This window comes from Euprymna scolopes, chromosome 16 (genome assembly GCF_053919585.1).
Source record: "Euprymna scolopes isolate OS-2025 chromosome 16, ASM5391958v1, whole genome shotgun sequence".
NCBI lineage: Eukaryota > Metazoa > Mollusca > Cephalopoda > Sepiida > Sepiolidae > Euprymna > Euprymna scolopes.
The window spans coordinates 132,905,340-132,925,339 of record NC_136497.1 but is presented as its reverse complement, the minus strand read 5'-3'; the positions used below and the strand labels follow the sequence as shown (position 1 = coordinate 132,925,339).

Genomic DNA, 20,000 nt, shown 5'->3' with positions numbered 1-20,000 from the left:
TTTTCCAATAACGACTTTTAAAAGTATGCTGAAAACTAATATTGAAATTTTCTGTAAATAAGTAATTTTCCGAATATTAAGCAATATCATTTATGTTATTGCTGGTGGCCATCTTGGTACATGCGCTTGTGGTTTCTCGGGGTTGCGTTTACATGCACAAGCGTGCATACTAAGATGGCGACGATTGCTTAATATCCAGAAAACTACTTATTTGCGGAAAATATATTTGTTTTAAGCATACCTGAAAACCTGTAATAGTCATTTTAAAGAAAAATGTTAAGGTGGAAACCAGGTAAAAATTTACCCAGCAATCATTTTACTCTCAGGTCCTTAGGTGAGCGGTAAAAAAAAAAAAAAAAAAAAAAAAAAGTACAGACATAAGAGTAATTTTGGAGAGATATCATGGGCGAACTTAAACGACGCCTGCTCAAAGCCATTGATTGCGGTTTCAAATCTTTCAAAAATTCAACCATGCTGAAAAGCTGCAAATGACGAAACGCACATCCATTAATAATTAGTAATCTATACTCTTATAGTTTAGTTTAGTTTTGTGTATTAATGTTCATTAAAAAAAAAAAAAAAAAAAAAAACTTTTTCTATATATTTAAAAAATACAATTTTGTTATATATGGGTTGTGAAATTGCATTCATCTGCAAAAGATCAAGCTAATTTGCATATTCTTCTAAACATTCATTTTAATTCCTATAAGTTTTTCCGGTTTTCTTATGGGATAATCATCTTTAAGTATTAATGTAAAGTGTAATTATATTCATGCAGATATTCTACATGAGTTATATTTGCGAAATAGTTGGGTAAAAAGCTTATAGTAAACACAAATCTCATAATTTTGCCTACCAAACTCCTGTCAGTTTTTGGTCTACAGACATGAAACTTGATATATAGGGTATTCGAACCCATGCAAAACTTTATTTTTGGGTTTTAGCCGGGGAAAATCAGTGCAAAAGTGAAAATTAAAAATGGAATTTGCTAGCCGAAGGTTGGACGACGGCATTACGTATATGCATGTGTAACGTAATAGCTATTGGTCCAGGTTTTAATTTTTAGCCTTGCAAACGTCTTCATAGCCCAGGCATTTACGTCAAAGAAAAAAAATTAGGTCGTAAGCATAACGTTTTGGTTTCGATTCTCAGTGGTTGCGTAAGAGTAATATTTTAAAACTATAAATTATTACTATATATTCGGTCCAGTATAATAAATACGAAATCTGCATTAATCAAAATATCATATACGTATTTTACGACCGGGCAATGCCGGGCGGCCTGCTAGTTTTATGAATAAAATAATACATATCACACAATGTAAGGAACGTTACTCCATTGCATTTTAGGTAAATGCTGCACTGGATAATTGAACTCCTCCAAATGGTCTACTGCCAAAAAAACAAGCAAATATTCTGATTTATCAGCATATCGGGTTTTTTTAGGGAGACCCCCCACCCCACCCCCCGCTAACAATCAATAACAATATTTGCTTGGGCCGTTATTATGCTGTGCATCCCTAAAAACGGAAAATGGAATATTAAAAAAAAAATTTAAAAAAAAAAAAAAAAATGTGTGTCGCTTTTAAGGCAAAGATAAAAAAAAAAAAGATTTCTTCTCTTTGGTCTTTTGGCTAAGATTTCAAACAACTTTAGTCACAAAAGACCCTATACCTCCCCAATTTCTTTGAGGGCCTTGTGCCTAAGGTTGTTTGTTTTTTTATTTAATGAAAATTTTGTAATTTTCACGCAATAAACTATATAACTAAGATCAAAGTGTAGTATCTGTTCTTCAGATACTGCAAGCAAAGACCAGATGTGGGGGCAACCCCACATGCCTGACCATTAACCAGCTCCCATTTCCCACCTCTCGGGAGCTGGTCCCCTTTTTCCCTTCCCCCTCCCTTCACTCCTCACATTAAAAATCGGCCTTGTGCCTAATTTGCTCGGTGGGGGAGCAAATAAATACCATCTGTTCTTCAGATGCGGCACTTCCATTTCTTGTTCTCTTTCAGTAGAGGAGAAATCCTTCACGACTGAGACAATTTTTATTTTTTGTACGTTTTCTCCACGTTAAAATAACGACCCTGGTGTCTAACTGTCCCGTGCGGAGGCATTGTAAATAGGTACTTCATGGATCTGGCGAAATCTTGTGTCTATATCCTGGTTCTATATGACATACCCCCACCAGCGCTACCCGGGATACTTTTTATTTATATTTCTATCCATCTATTTTTCTTTCGCTCTTGCCGTTTTCACTTTCCCTCTTCTCTGGACACGCACACACACCTTATTAAAATAATTAATCGAGGAACGAGTCTGCATTTATTTATTTAATTTCCAAACGAATACAAAATTGGTTGAAAAACCGACCCATTACAGAAACCAGTATGATTTGGATCAAGAAAATCCAAACTTTGTGCCATAGTTTTTCGTTTGGTTTTTCTTTTAGCTGGATATATACCTGCCCTTTCTATAAGACTAGCCGAACTTTGTTTCCAATGGAGATTATTTTAAACAATTGTAAACCGGATGACTTGAACTGGCTATGTGTGTGCGCAGTCAGCACCAACCCTATTCAGGGTTTAACCGGCTTCCTCCGAAGGAGGAGGAAGTTTCATGGGAGTATGAAATTCACAAGCGGTCTCCAGTCGCCTGTATATCCCCGTTAGGCGAGATGACGTTAGATTTTTTAAACTCTTGCAGGGAGGTGACGACGTCCTCCTACATACAGCACCTGGTATTCCCGAATTGGTCACCCATTTTAGTAATGACCAGGCTCAACGTTGCTTAACTTCGATGATCTGACGGGAACCGGTGTGTCAACGTGATTGTGCCGTATATAACTTGCTATGAAATTAGTTTTTATTACATTTTTCACCCCTAACAAGGCACAGTGCCACTTTGATGTAGGGGACATAAGTTGCAGGGATACTATGTAGGGAGTTGAGCAGCAAGAGGTCTGTCCACATTACACTTGAACTTCTGCATGTCAGTACAGTTGGGGAAGGAACGCGGAAAGGAATTCCAAAGTCTAGCAGTTCTGGGGGAAGAAACTATTAGAGTAGAAGGCTTTCTTACACCTAGGGATCCCTACTGTGTAGGGGGTGGGCTTTTCTGTTTGTCGGGGGTATTTACGTCGAGGGGGTACAAGGGCTTGTAGTTCGGAGCATTCACCATATATATATATATATATATATGAGAGAGATGGGTGATTTTTGCGGCAATTTAATTTGTTTTACTGAGATAGGAAGGTAGTATTCATCCTTGCTTTTTAGTGTCCTTACAAATTCGTAGGTGCACGAAATATGCGCATGTTTCTCACCGTTTTGCCTAGAATATATATTCCGAAGTTCCTAATCCATTCCTTGGTTTACGCTATTTTTTACATTGATATGCATGTATATATGCAAATTTAAGCAAGCTAAAAAATCATAGCTATATATATATATATATACTTCATTTACTCACATAAAATTAATATACGAAAGTATAGATTTATGCGTAAACTTTAAGTATTTACTTCAAAAGTGTTCAATACGTAGGTAGAGCTAGTTAGTAAGTTATAAAATATGGCGGTTAAGCTACACTTAATATTCCGCGTTTCATCAACTCTGACTCTTCAGGCTTATGCGCGAAAACGATAAAGAACCACAGAATGCGCGCATAAGCCTGAAGAGTCCTAGAGTGGATGAAACGCGGAATATTCAGTGTAGCTTAATCGCCAATATATATTTTATAAAATACACGCACACAAGTATAATTAAATTATCAAATTAAACGATGTTTAGTTAAATGCAGAAATGTAAATTATATTTGTTTTACTATACTTAACTAGAAAAATACAAAAGTTTTTTTTTAAAGTATTTACTGAAACTTGTCATCTAACTTTAATTTTAATATTGTATACTATAGACTTTGAGGCAGACATTAAAAAAAAAAAAGACATTAAAAACAAAAAATGATTGCGTCCTTAACACTAAAACAAACCCATAATATTCAGAGTCATGAAAAAAAAAAAAAATCGTTAAAATTTTTTTTTTTTTTTTTTTTTTTACATTCAGTTTTTTTAGTGTAATTATTTTTACTTGTAAACTGCATAACTAAAGTGCAATACTAACAAGTATGTATTGGTAATCTAATTTAAAAAAAAAAATTAAAAAAAAAAAAAAAAAAAAAAACATAAAATCCGATGTATTAACCCCCCCCCCCCATGCTAAGAGGAGGAAAGAAGACTGCTTGCAGGAAGGCGGAGGAGGTCCACAATCACAAAACAAATAATAAAAAGCTAGATAGTATTATAGTCAATAATAGTCTTAGTACCACTAACCCATCACAATCAGTCTGCTACCCCCTCCCTCTCCGACCAACCTAAATATATCGATGTCATACAAGTGCAATCGTGGAGCATGTTGCCATAGTGATAAATACGAGAGATGAAGCTCTTTGAATCGCTATGATCTTTTGTTGGGTTCATAAAATAAATCTCTTTCCTGTTTCATTAGAAAAATGGGTTCATTCAAACTAAAAAAAGGACCGACAAAAATTTATAAAAATTATTTTTTGAAGGCTGAAATAAAACCCGAAAAATGTTTAAATCTTTTTTTTTTTTTCAACATTTTTTATCAGACTAAATGTACAACAATCGTGGCTGCCATCTTGTTTTGAAAATTTGGCCTTTCTAAGGGGTTGCTAGATTGGCCAAGCAAGAGCGTAAAAAAGGGCCAAATTTGGCCTCAAAAAGGCCAATCTGGCAACCCTTAGAAAGGCCAAATTTTCAAAACAAGATGGCAGTCCGGATTGTTGTACATTTAGTCTAATAAAAAAATTAGAAAAAAAAAAAAATTTAATTTTTTCGGGTTTTATTTCAACCTTAGGATTTAATGTGTTTTATATAATAAATATTTTTTTATAAATTTTTGTCTCAAATAATTGACGCCGCTGAAATACACATTTGCCAAAAGAAATTACAGAAAAATCTTTACCATATATGTACTAGTCACGGAACGAATTTTCATATTCCAAAAAACACGTAAACTGTCCAAGTAGTTTTACTTTCACAAAGAAAATCATTTTGAAACGATTTAAAGCGATTAATGTAAAATCGTTAGCATTACAAGGCTGATTTCATAAGTTAAAATTGTAGACTCGCCTCCTGGCCTTGCTTTTTTTTTTCTTTTCAAAATGGCGATGCGAGACCGTCCCTTTTTGCTTACTCAAAAAATATGACATTTTCGTTCTTTGACGGGTACGTACATCAGAAAGATTTTTCGGTGCTTATTTCAAATGTCACATGACAGTTAAGTGAAGAAAACCCAGAAAAGCCGGCGTTTCTACACTATTGGGACGAAACTTTAGAAATCATAATTCTGAATTCCACATGAAAACAATGGTATATACATACTCTTCGGATTTTTAAGATTATATAAATAAAAAATAAAATAAAGTCACGAAAATCGATAAGGTAGAAAATTAAAGAAAATTAAAGAATTTGGTGAAAACGATCATAAGACAGTTTAAAAGGGTGATTTTCCGTTTCGATTTAAACAAGATGACGGCAATTTTTCATCTACTAGCATGATTAAAGTTTTGTTTTAATTCATTAATATTCAGGTAACTTTGGCTGCATAATTTGGAAGCTACCATTGTAACTTATTAGAATTGAATTAATAGAATTAAAAAAAAAAGTCAGTTGAAACTTTTAGGTGAAAACTTCATTTATCGACTACAAAACCTGGTCCCAATAGTGAAGAAACGCCGAAAAGTCTGTATAATGCATGTACCAGCCACGGAGCGAAGCTAATATATTCCAAAAATCACGTAATTTGATTATATATATATATATATATATATATTTTTTTTTTTTTTATTCAAGAAAATCAAATTTTATTCCGTGTCAATGCGAGTGAAAAAATAAAATAAAAACTAAATAAAGCGTCTATGAAGGCATCAAGGGTAGAAATCTATTTTCATTTCATTTTTTTTTTTTTTTTTTTGGAAAGACAACCGAAACGTACGATTTAAAAACCAAAGAATAATTTAACATAACGTATATATAGTTTTTTTTTTTTTTTGCAGGACAAAATTTCCAAATAATGAAAAAAATTAGCAAGATCATTTTGTATAAATTAAAAACTAAATTTGATTAAAATAACTTTGGCCTTCACTAATCAGTAAAAAAAAAAAAAAAAAAAAAAAAAAAAAAAAAAAAAAAAAACGGCTATTTTGTTTCGACAAAAAAAATAAATAAAAATTTTTTTTTAAAAGTGCTAATGCAGAGAGTGATCCGCGCTATATATATATATATATATATATATACATATATATATATATTTTAATCGCATTTCCACCTTTAATTAGTTTGTGTTTTTTATTCAATTGTACAAAACAGCCTCTCCTCCCCATGTTAAGGGTTTTTAAAATAATAACATTATTTAATCACGGATCACTCACTGCATGAGTACACAAAAAACAATTTTTTGTGATTTTTGGAATATGCAATCTTCATTCCATGAAAAGTAGATACAAAAGAGGAGTTTTTTCATTTTTGTTTATCGCCATAAGTGCCAATCTGAATAAGCACCTTATATTCTTTTAAATTTTTGTACTTTTAAAATTAGGTTGCATTCTACATAACCGAAACAGGTATGCGCATGCGTGTTATACAAGTGATGAAAACGCAATATTCAAACCCTCCGTCAACACACATGCATATGTTTAGTCATTGTGAACCTGCAAGGTCAACCGGCATCATTCGGTAATAAATTTTATTCTTTACTCCTCGCGCTCCATGAGCGATGCTTCTGACCAAGGAGGAAGAATTGCTGTTTTGGGGGTTGGAACCTACTCCATCTAACACTTATCGCTGACTAGTTTCTTATTTTGTATTCTTTTTTTTTAGCTCCTTACATCAAGTGGCTTCATGCATTGTCTGGGACGATTTCATGAAAAGAAAAAAGATTTCATAGGGCATAATCACATTGACATACCGGTTCTCGTTAGATCACCAAAGTTAAGAAACGATGAGCGTGGCTAATACTAAAATGGTGACCGTTTGGGAATATTGGGCGCTGTATGTATTCAGGTACGTAAAAATTTTCAGGTTAGTATCTACGACCACTGGAAGAGATACACCCATTTTTATGTAATTAATTTTATTTAGTGGTTACATTTTATTTAGTTACTTTGATATAAGTCTGTTATTCTTTCCCAAACAACAGAAAGCTTAAATCAAACAAAATAAAAAATCAACCAATAAAACCAAAATTAAATTAATTACATATAAAAATGCAACATAAAAAAAGCCTCTTTAATAAGAAAATTGTCCCTGACGACAATTAATGATCGAAAGCGCTAAAGGAAAATGGCTGACAAAGACATCCCTCAGCAAGTTAATACACAACTTACCAGCTGAAACGAGAGAGAAAAAAAAGAAAACTGTCGTATATAATCAAACGTGCCTGGATTTATATATATATATATATATATATATATATATATCCGTGACCCGTTGGGTCAGTATGTTATATTTGCTATGGAATTCATGTATGAGCGTGACACTTGTGACGTAATTTTTTTTTTTTTTTAAATAACAGAAACATTTGTATGAAAGTATATTAAAATGAAAAATCACGGACGGATCACTCGAACATCCTCCCTATTCGTGTAAAGTTGCCTATTTTTACGAATAATCGCTCAAAAAATCGAAAATTAAACATGATTTTCCTACGAAAGTCATTTAGCAGCAAAAACGCGCATGAACCTACCGATGAGAAATATAATGAAAAACCCATATTGGAATCCTTCAACCAAGTTACAGAAACTTAAAATCTAAAAAAAAAAATAAAATAAAATAAAATAAAAAACCTGAAGCAAAAAAAATAAAACCTAAATAAATAAAATAAAACTAATATTGAAACAGATTATTAAAGGTGTCAAATTCACCGTTCTCACAACTATTTTGTATCTAGAAATGGAAACAAAAAATAAAGGAAGGAAGGAAAAGGGACTGATAGAGTAGTAGTAGTCTTGGCTTTACTACAATTGTTCTTATGTTTATCAACGGGTTAAAGTTGTTTAGTTGTAAGAAAATAGCGACAGTATAGTTGTAATAAAGAATAGTTGCAAAACACCCCCACTCTTCCCATGTTAAATAATAATTTCGAAATAATAACGTTAATATTTCAGTGCGCAGGTCAAAATCTGCAAAAGAAGCGATTTGTGTTTATTTGTTTACGTTGTTATGGGTCAATGTTTATGCGCACGCGAAACCGGATGTCGTAAACCGGAAAGTGGGTTACGTCACTCGTTACAAGGTCATTTGAGTTTTATAATTATATATCTAATACACACACACTGTTGGATTTCATTTTACTAGTAATAATAAATCAGTCTACAACCATAATTTTTATTGTTTATTATTGCTTTTTATAAATATGGGCGAATGCCATTCATAAGTGTATTGCACGTGTTTCGTTATGTACGTAACCTATCAAATAAATATTAAATACAGTGAGACACATGAAGTTAATAAGGGAAACGAGAGCTTCAAGGAGGGAGAGCACAAAAAAAAAAAAAAAAAAAAAAAAAAAAAAAAAAAATGGACGTTCACTAAAAAAGCCGAGGAAAGACCTGCATGAATTTGCCTGATCGCATGAGGAAAACATACGTCAACTTTAATTTCCTGTATGTGTGTGCGTGCGTGTTATCCACAGACAATATTGTTTAATGTTTCGCCATCACTGCAGCTTGCTACAAAAGCAAGTTCTTCAAGCTAAGATCTAAAACTCGACCGTCGAGCTGACAGTCTACGCCTTTGCCTCCCTGCGCTATCATCTAGCACTTGCCCAATGCAAGCGAAATTTAAATACAAAACGTAAACATTTTTAGCGAGTACGAGAAATCATCAGTTTTTACCTAATGAGCAATGAAAAATCTTATCCTGCCTTGACAGAGTTCAAAATAGACTTCGTAACCTAGTGCGTGTGTGGAGGGGGGGTGCCCTTTTCTCTTCCCTGCAGAAGAGATGTTGCGAGCCTGTCTGCTTTATAGTTGTCATAGCAAGTGCTCCTCTGAGCTCCATTTTAGAGTCCCTTTCGCCGAACTTTCACGAAAAACACCCGTCTAGCTGAAACCACTATCAATAGTTCCCCCACTTTTTATCTGTGCCTAAACCTAAATTCCATGAACAAAGCTTCTTTCTTAGAACTGCACACCTGTGGAACTCGTTTTTATGCTTTCCAACTGACTACAATATGATCGTCTTCAAGTCCAACATAAACAAATTCTTGAGCTGTTCCCCCCCCTTAATTAATCCAATTCACCAATTTTCCACTACTAGCAATTACGATATTGTCCCACTGACTACTGTATACTCATTAACCCTTATCCTCGAGTGGCCTCCGGGCCTCAGTAAGTGGTGACAAAAAAGGGGGGGAAACAAGGATACTTTATGCAACATGTCTCTTAAGAACGCATTTAGAGATCCGTGAACACAGCCTTCTTCGAGAAATTCTACATAATACAATTTTAGATTTGTAACGTTGCAGATATGAACAAACAAAGAAATAAAAATCCTGCTCGGCATTTTTCTCTTTTTAACATAAGTTTTTATTACCGTACTTTGCTGTATCGACACCACTTAAGTCTCACCATCGTCCATCTCGCCCAGTAAATACTTTTCTTCTCCGACCTCAAGCCGGCCGTAGCCAGCCATTTCTCGCCTTCGATTTTACGTCGATTTTCTTCGACGTCGACTTTGTTTCTCCCTCGAGCACATAGTGTCCTTTTGCTTTTTCATTTCTTTCTAATTTGCATGTATACATTTTTCCGGCTACTGCTGCTAATCTTTTCGCAAGCTAGCCATCCTTCGCTGCTGCTGCTGCTATTTTCTCCACGCGCTTGTATAAACTGTTTATAGATTTGATGTAGATAAATGCCTTATAAAGTTTCCAATTTGAAGATCGAAAATTTAGTGATTTAGTAGAGACCGACAAGGTCACGTGTGTATTTGCGCGCGAGCGTAGGTCTCTACCAAGCTTAAATTTTGGTATACAGACTTGAAACATATTATTAATAGAGGATTCGAACATGTGGAACAAATTCGATAAAGCGAACCATCCACAAATATACTTTTATACGTTTAACTACGTTGATGTTTTTTATAGCTTTGATATGCACGTGAGGCTCAGATGGTTATAAATAATGTTTAAGAGCTAAATGTCTTGATTTAGATTCTAGCTGATGGCACCAAAGTCTTTTTTTTAAAAAAACTTTTGAAATCACTATATATTGGGTACAACATAATAAATAGAAAATCGACCTTATAATAAATACGAAATCTGCATGAATTCAAATATCTAATCGTATCGAGAAACGCTTTGTGGCGTGCTAATATATATATATATATATATATATATAATGTGCACGCACGAACAAAATCCAAGGTCAATCACATACCTGTACAAATTTTCAGGACTAGTGGGGGGGGGGGATCGCCCGGCTTTGCCCGGTCGTAAAATACGCCTAATATTTAATACATGCAGATTTCGTATTTATTATTATAGAGCCAATTCTCTATTTGGTATTATATTGTACCTAGCCAAAAAGTAAAACAAGAAATAAAAATGACTCGGGGCCCCAGCAGTTAAAATCGAAATCGAAACCAAAACATTTAGCGTTCCAGCCGCGTTACCTACCGTTCGAGCTATCGACAGATAAGATTTAAAATGAAACTACGAATGAATTTGCGCATGCACAAAACAGAAATGTCAGCAAATTGAAATGAACATTTTAACATGCCGACATATTTCTATACGCGTTATTCATATATCGAAACAAAATTTACTTATTATAAACCATCCTTGCTATAGGGGTACTATTTCCTGTTAATTTCAATGTCATGTGGCCATTTGTTTAAGCGTTTATTGGCTAAATATTTTCACAGGCACACACGCATACATGTTTTTTATTTATATAGATTAAAAAAAAAACCAAAAAAAACAATAATTATGATTTTGACAGCGTCGATATTTCCCAGGCGTAAAGAAAGGGAGAAAAAACTATTGTACACGTTATGGTTGGTTGGAATGGAGGAGTATTAGGGAGCAGAACATTTATCTTTGAGAGTTAGTTGTGAGGACCGATCTTTACAAAATCAAGAATGGAAGAATCAGCGAGAAGGAGACAGAGGGGGGTGAAGTGAAACGGAAAGTGAGAGGGTGTGATGAGAAAGAAGAAAGAGATGGAGAGAGAGAGAGATAGATGATCAATAAACCAATTTCAAGGTCATTATCACGTGAGCCACGCCCCCTTTCCGACAAACGCCGTATAAAAATAAAGCAAGTCGCGTCGATTGAAGAAAGACGCGACCCTTAAAATAGAACAGCTTACTATTATGTGGTTCCCCTCCACCCACAGAGAGAGAGAGAAAGCAAGTCTTACTACAAAAATCTAGCGATGTACGCGTGTGTATGGGAGGAAGGGGGGGGGGCATTTCGCGTAAAAACGTGCGCTTTGTTGCCAAAGAAAGAACTACATATACTATCATCGCAATGAAAACATTTTCAAATAAGCAAACTTGAAAAATAAACACAAAAATACATTTTAAAATGGTGCTTATTCAAATTGGCACTTATGGCGGAAAATACATAAATCAATATGATGCAGTAGTGCAGTGCACGCACTCGTTATAGAACGACGAGGTCATATTCCAAAAATCATAAATCGATCAGGTAGTTTTTATTTTAAACTAAGAAAAGAAAAATTTGCGATTTTACTACTAAACTGTATTGAACATAATTTTTTGACTTCTTTCGTTGTATCCCCTTGTTTATTTCATCAGATTTTATCATGGCTGATAAAAACACGATTCAATAGTAACATTTTATTTTCTTGAAGAAAATGTTTAACACAAAGCCGGTTTTTAATCTGGGGGAAAATCTAGTTTCCCCAGGGGGGGGGGGATTCTGGAGTTTTAACATTTAGCAAGTCAGTTGGCTGCGAAATTAATATATTTGTCAAAGATTTCTTCACCATATGATATATATATATATATATATATATATATATATATATATATTTTACATAGACGTCACCACTTATCAAGGCCGATAGGCCACTCAAGGATAAGGGTTAAAGAGTGTAGAGTAGTCAAAAGGACAATATAGTAATCGATAGTAATGGAAGTTCGGTAAATTTGTTAACCTAAGTGGAACGGCTCATCAGAAACTTGTTCACGTTGGACTTGAAGACAACCATATTATAGAAAGCTGGAAAGCAGGAAAACGGAAGACAATTCCACAGGCGTGCAGTTCTAAGGAAGAAACTTTGATCATGGAATCTATGTTTAGGTTTAGGTACAGATAAAGAGTGAGGAAAATTATTGATAATGTTTTCAGCTAGTCTTGTGTTTCTTGTGAAAGTTTGGCGAGGGGGAACCATAGATTGAAGCTCAGTCGAACACTTTCCATGAAAATAACGATAAAGCAGAGACAAACTCGCAACATCTCTTCTGTGAGACAGAGGTTGCAGCGAAGAGAAAAGGGCATCTCCCACCAAGCCCCGAAGTCTATATATATATATATATATATATATATATATATACACACACACACACATTTATACAAATAATGAGCCAGGATTCCCGGCGTTGGCCGGGTCTTTGGAGGGTAGTAGGCAGGCTCGAACCCGTACCACGAAGGAGGAAAAAAAAAAAAAGACGTCTTTGTCGTTGCGTCCATCACCAAACCGAAAGTGGCGAAGGTTTAAAGAAATCAAAAAGAGGGGATCACTTTCGAAAATATCGGCGAAAAAAAAAAAAAATGAGGATGAAGGAATTAATATTTTTAGCCAATTTTACGATATTTGTCGTCCGAAGGGTCGAGCTTCAAAACGATATCGATCTCGTGAAAATCCATCGCATTTGTTAAAAGTTTTAGGTAGACATACAAACAAACATACATTTAAACAGACCGGCGAGATTTATAGACGTACAAAAGCGACACCTCCACGAAGATGTTTCGAGCGTTAAATTTTAAAACGATCTCAAAGCCAAGAAGATACGTCCGGTTTTTCCACATTGACTTATATACCGTTTACGAGTTTTGATAATTAACGATCAAAATATCTCAATGTAGATGTCGCTTTTGTACGCGCGTACGTAAGAGAGAGAACTCAAAATATACCTACTTGAAATTTGGTATATAGGATATTCAGACATGTGGAAAACTTTAATCAGTTTTCATCCGAAAAAAAGGGCTGCTAAGGCGTCAATATTAAAAAATTGGTACGTGGGGAGGCGTCGGATTTATATCTAAACTTTCACGAATGCGCATGCATGAATCGTTTACATGACAAATTACTTATGCTAAGAATAAGTAGGTTTTAAAACACTTTAAAAGATAGTCAAGCTGGCCTAATGGTTATCATACTTGACTCGCTGCCTTAAGATTTTGGTTACGATCTCGGATTATTTTATTTATTTTTTTTAATTTACAAGTGTTTGGAAAAAAACAATACTCACATGCACGACCGGGAAAGGCCGGGCGTCCTGCTAGTATGTGTGTGTGTGTGTATATATGATATTTCAATGTCCATTTTTTTCAAATTTACTTGCCTTCACAAGGGGACAACGCAAGTCAGGTCAATTTTTATTGTGAGAAAATTGATTTTAAAAAGGAGCTCTCCGGATTAAAACAAAACAAAAACAAAAATAAATAAATAAAATTGCTTCAGTCAAAAAGGACATTAACTGATCAAGGACAAAGGACTACATATGGCATCAGAAACAAATACTACACTTTGCTCTTAGCCAAAATTAGCCATATTAGGCCTGTCAGAGTTTGTTCTAAGGTTATAGACTTGTGACCAATATTTTATTGTTAATAACACGGTATGACAATAAATGAAAACTAGAAACAGTTTGATTGATCAGATTAAATGCGAGTTTTGGCTAGACTTAAACCATGGCCATGGTAGATTACGAAGACCATGATTAAACTCCGACAAAATGAAAGATTAGAAAAATATTTTTAAACACCGATTCGTAATATGAACACAGGCAAAAAAAAAAAAAAAAGTCATTATCAATTATGACTTTTTTCCGATTATCGATTTTTTTTTTTTTTTTTTTTTTTGTATAATTTATCTTTTCGGGAAAGAATTCCAAACGGTTCGTAAAATTTTTTGATAGCGTATTCTATTAACCAAAGACAGAGAGTCAGTTAAATAGAAGATCCTCACTTAGTCATGGCCGACGCATCTATAATCGGTAATTTCGATCGGTGTTAAAACATCCAATTTATATATTTTTCGTCGGTAATATGTGTTCAATACCTCCTTGGTACGTTTAATTTGTTAGGTTATCTATATGATTATTTCAAGTTCACTTCCGGTTTGTCCGCTCAACTTTATTTGATTTTCTACGGTATTTTTGTTGAAATTCTTAGGTCAAAGTATCATGAAAGAAGGTGGGGGGGGGGGCTTTCAGAAAAGAAAAAAAAAATGACATGGGGAAAAGCTAACTGGAAATAAAGTGGAAACTAATCGTACAGAACAAAAAAAAAAAAAAATTAACTGGGTCTCTGGAGGCTGTAGTTCAATCCTTACTTCACGCGATAATAACTAGAAAAAATACTTTTGGATTTAGTAAGTTTCGGCGTGAGGATAATTCGGCGTCAACTTAGCGATTCGTCGTTATAGTCCAAGCTTATATATATATATATATATATATATATATTTTAAAAATTTAGTATGTTTTCTTTGAATAAAATTGAAATCTAAATTAAGAAAAAAAAAAAACAGAACTTAAAAATAACCATGTTTATTTGAAACATACAACACTCGTTAATAACGAGATTAAATTTTCATATGTAGTTTTTTTATTAAAAAAATATTTTTTTTTTTTTTTTTTTTTTTTTTAATATTACTGGCATGGTCGACGCCGAATCGGCAGAGCCGAAACAAACGTTCCATTCTCAATACCTTTAGTGACGAGACGGAGACTAAATGATTTTAACGACACCTACTGAAAACCTGGACGTGCTAGTTCGAATACAGATAGTTCCATACGTGTGAAATTTGAGGGAAATTTCTTGAAATGGACGCAGACATGAAAATTAAAAAAAAAAATTAATGAACTGTATTCAGTTTGTTAATTTGATAAATAAACAAAGAATTAAGCTAATCTATTTTATAAAAGAATACAATGTGTGTTAGAGTTCCTTCCTCATAGGCTCAGCCGTTTTGGAACTTATCGTTTACAAATTTCACACAAAGCTAATTTATATTTCTGGCAGTGTTCCAAGATAGTTTTGTACAGAAATTTATCCGAAAAAATCCGATCTTAAAAATAACTTTTCTCTCCTATAGATTAAAAATTATTTTTACAGGAGAATATATTTTACGTTACACAGACGAAGGGAGATAAAATTTCCGCAAATCATTTCTTAAAAAAAAAAAAAAAAAAAAAAAAAAAAATTTTTTTTTTAAATCTGGAGATTGTTCAAGTCCGTGTGTATCTCACAATTTTTTTCTTAAGGAGTTAATATTATTAAGAGGTACCATTGAATATCGCCGCAAATCATTTCTTCCTTTGCATATTTTAAAACTAAATAACCAGAAGTGGCTTTTCCAGAGTATTCATCGTCAAGACCAAATATCAACTGACATGATATTGTAAACAAAGACGGATTTTGATAAACGACATTTTTTTTTATTATTTTTATTTTTGTAAATTAGTCCATCGATGACATTCATCATAATATATAAAAATCAATAGACGATTGATTCTATAATACATACGCAATCTGCATAAATTAAAATATGTTAAAGTGTATTGTATGACCGGGCATCGCCGGACCGTTAGCTAGTCTTATATAAAGAGCGGTTGTCCGACTGTCCAGCCGAAAGTAAGAAATTACGTAAGATACCATTTTCTTTTCAGTATTGCCTCCAACAGAAGTATGAGCACGTTTTGGTTGAGTGGAAGAAGAGCCGAATTTAGATTTTTGTGGACTTTTTGCAAAAAACACTTTATTTACCTTCAGGCTAGATTCAAGTATCTGTTGTGTTGGAGGGGGGGAACATCCTTGACAATGAAGTGTTTACACGCTTTTAAAACTATTTTGCTGTCTATGATTCCGGGCAGCTATGTTAATAGCAAAGAAAAACAATGCAATGTTTTAAGGTTATTGTCAGTATGACGTTTTCCCTTGCTTCTTTACAAAATAAATACAAGAATGCGAACGGATAGCACTAATTATCTCCCTTGTATTGCGCGAGTTCGATTCCCACGCGCAGTACCAGATGACAATAGGCGCGTCAATTCCGAGTAAGTGCAAATGCCCGCACGCACTTGTCTGAGCACGTTGAGAAGAAAAAAAAAAAAGAAAAAAAAAAAAAAATCGTCGCTTTATTTTAATTTAGGCGAACGGCTGGTCGAATATTCACGGAATTGAATACAACAAAATACAGACACGCCCTACTTGCAACTCTGGCGCAATACAATCTACCTCATCAGCTTTCATTATAATACCGATTTAAAATTAAGTGAAATAAAGGATCCGATCGCGCAAACAAAGCTGTACTATTATGTTTGTAATCTAAGCATTCAGCTTTTTATTTTAAATATTTTTATTAAATGTTTTTAAAATTCATTAAAACAGGTTTTAATATTTTAAAAATTAAGAGTTTATTTAAAAAAAAAATCGTAAACTTGTTATTACTATTTTCAAAATTATTTTATTTTTTGTTTAATATTTGGTCATTTTATTTTTAATTTCGTTTTTTTTTTTTTTTTTTTGACATTATTTTAGGAGGGTGTTGTCGACAGTCATGAAAAATAAAAAACTCTTGACATTAAAATATACACTAATTATGGAATTTGATTCAGTAACATTCATTTAATACTAGATGTATTTAATACTAGATGTACCTAATAATCGGTGTTGCCCGGGAGTTTTTGCTAGAAATTATTCAGCAACTTAAATTGAAAAAACTATTTTTTAGAAAATTAATTGGCAGACGAAGAATCTTGCCCCGATTATTATTAATATTAATAATAATATTAATAATAATATTAATAATAATATTAATAATAATATTAATAATAATATTAATAATATAAATAATAATATTATTAATATTAATATTATTAATAATATTAATATTATTAATAATATTAATAATAATAATATTATTAATATTGATAATAATAATAATATTATTATTAATAATATTATTAATAATATTAATAATAATAATATTATTAATATTGATAATAATAATATTATTATTAATAATATTATTAATAATAATATTAATAATATTATTAATAATATTATTAATAATATTATTAATATTAATAATATTAATATCAATAATAATATCAATAATAATATCAATAATATTAATAATATTAATAATAATATTAATAATAATATTATTATTAATATTAAATTTATTATTAATATTATTATTATTACTATTATTCATTTTCAGCGGGTTATTATCGAATGGACACTTGTACCAGATTTAAAAAGCAGGTATTAAATATTTGTAGGGTGCTCAGTTTTAGGTGTATCAGAATTTTTGTAGGAATTTTTGACACCTTTAACACGAAACTGCGAATAAAATATAAAAATCTCGTAATTTCTTTTAAAAGTGGGATGTTTATTTTCTTTATGGATTATACTTCCAAAATAAACTATTAAAGTTGTTTTAAAAGTAATAGAATTTTTTTTTTTTTTTTTTTTTTTTTTTTTTTTTAAACAGTAATGAATTTTCCGAACTCAATATTTTTCAATTTTTAAACTTTAAAAATATATCAAAATTTTTCTATTGATTAGAGTTTTACGATATTTTCAGGGTCAGTGTGAAATTTTATGTTCTTTCCAATAAACCGAATATAATATTTTAGACAACCGTTTTTTTTTAATTTACGCGCCCCCCCCCCCTATTTTCAAGTTTCTATTAAAAAGTAAATTAATTTACTCACCGAAAAGTAAATAATTTACTCACAAATTGAAGAGAAAAGGTCAATATATTCAAATTTAAAACAAAAAAAATATGTTTTTTTTAGAATTTTACCTGTAAAGTTTGAAAGTTTAAAACCTTTTTTTTTAAACCACGTTATTTGTTTGTTTTTTTTCCTTTAAATTGAACCTTGGTCCTTGCTCCTTTAATTGAAAAAAAAAAAAAAAAAAAAAAAAAAAAAAGAGGGTTTGAATTACATTTTTCGATGAGTTATAAGCTTGGAAAGACAGGGGGTCGAATAATTCACGCCTCCCATTTTGAAATGTCTATTAAAAAGTAAATAATTTATGTACCAAAGTCTTATATATCACAAATTGAAGAGAAAAGGTCAATAAATAATATATTCAAATTTAAAACAAACAAAAAAAAGTACTGTTTTTTTTTAGAAATTTACCTGTAAAGTCCGAAGTTTAAACCTTTCTTTAAAAAAAAAAAAAAAAAAAAAAAACTTTTTTTTTTTTTTTAATGAAACCTTGGTCCTTGCTCCTTTAATTGAAAAAATAAATTAGGGCTTGAATTACATTTTGAGGAGTTATAAGCTTCGAAAATGGGGTGGAATTATTCACTATTTTCGCGAAATTTCTGACACCTAGCTCAGTTTAACTGAGCACTTTTTTTTTTTTTAAGATCATTTTTAAAAAAGCGAACTTCAAAAGGCTAAATTCGCGAAATTTGGCCTGTAAACATCCAGTAGAACGTACATTAAAAACTGAACATCCCCTACAAATATTTAAATATTAACTTGTTTTCATAATCTGGTAGACTAATGTCTAATCGATAATAATCTCCTGAGGGTGGGGGAATTAAAGGGGGCAATATTCTTCAGATCCGCCAATTAAATTTATTATCGCATCGACGCATCGAATGGTCAACTAATTATTGATTGAACCAAAGCGTTATAAAATTATCATTTAAAATTTTAATCGCTACAATTTTTTTTAAGTAAACAGTTTCCAAAAGAGTTTTTTTTTTTGTACATAAAGATTAAGAATTTTTAAGTCAGTTTAAAGGATTCCAAATTCCTTTCAAAAGGTAAATGTAATTTTTGCATTTTTTCCTCCACAATGAAAAATAATTAAAACAAAAATTCACTCTGGCAGATTTAATTTTATAATTAATAAAATATTTGCAAATGGACGCTATTTACGAATATAATATAGTGAAAGTCAAAGTCACGTATTGTCGAGAAACAGACACGCAAAAGAAATATTCGCACAATTGTATTAGTAGAAATTTAGGCTTTGTTTAAGCTTTGCATGCGTTTACTTCCGTTTTTTCCTGAGCGTTCTGCTTCTTCACTTCAATGAATACCCTGTGAAAAAGCCTCTTCCGATTAATGTTTATCAGTTTTAAAATAAGCAAACGAACTTGGCTGTTTTTTTTTTTAGAAAAATATTTTAATAACGGTAAGCATTAATCAGTCGGGACATTTTCAGGGCAGCAGAACGGTCGGCAGAAAACGGAAGTAAACAGACACGCATAGAACTTCAAAGCTGGGATTATATTCCAGATAAAAAAAAAAAAAGAAAAAAAAAGTCCGCACGTACAGACTGGTAACGAAGATTTATTTTACAAAATTAAATTTACTAAGTGTGTGTGTGTGTGTGTGTGTGTGTGTGTATTCGCGCACGCGCGTTTACTTTTCAGCCGAGAATGATGGAGGGGGGGATTAATCGGCTATATTAGGCTTTACAATGTTTCTATCGTCCGGCAAATGGAGGAAGAGAAAAGTACTCGAACGCTACCTTATTACTTTGAGTTTAGTTAACAAGAAAAAAAAAAGTCAATGTTAGTCACGAGTTTAATATACGTTGTAGTGTAGGAATAAGTAAAAGAAAAGAAAGAAAAAAAACTACTTTTAAGCAACTAATACAACTACTGCTGCTGTAACAACGGCATGGTATGCAGACATTTTCATAAATGTATCTACCCTTCCCTCTACAATCAATATTGGAAATATTGATGGAG

The 20,000-nt window shown here is 32.4% G+C and overlaps 1 protein-coding gene and 1 pseudogene across 1 annotated transcript in view; both read right to left on the bottom strand.

Moving 5' to 3' along the window:
* The window catches only part of LOC145296094 (zinc finger SWIM domain-containing protein 5-like), a 171,997-nt gene that overhangs the window by 139,915 nt on the left and 12,082 nt on the right, over positions 1-20,000 (bottom strand). The gene's annotated exons all lie outside the window — the stretch shown is intronic.
* LOC145296358 (5S ribosomal RNA) lies at positions 2,725-2,843 on the bottom strand (annotated as a pseudogene).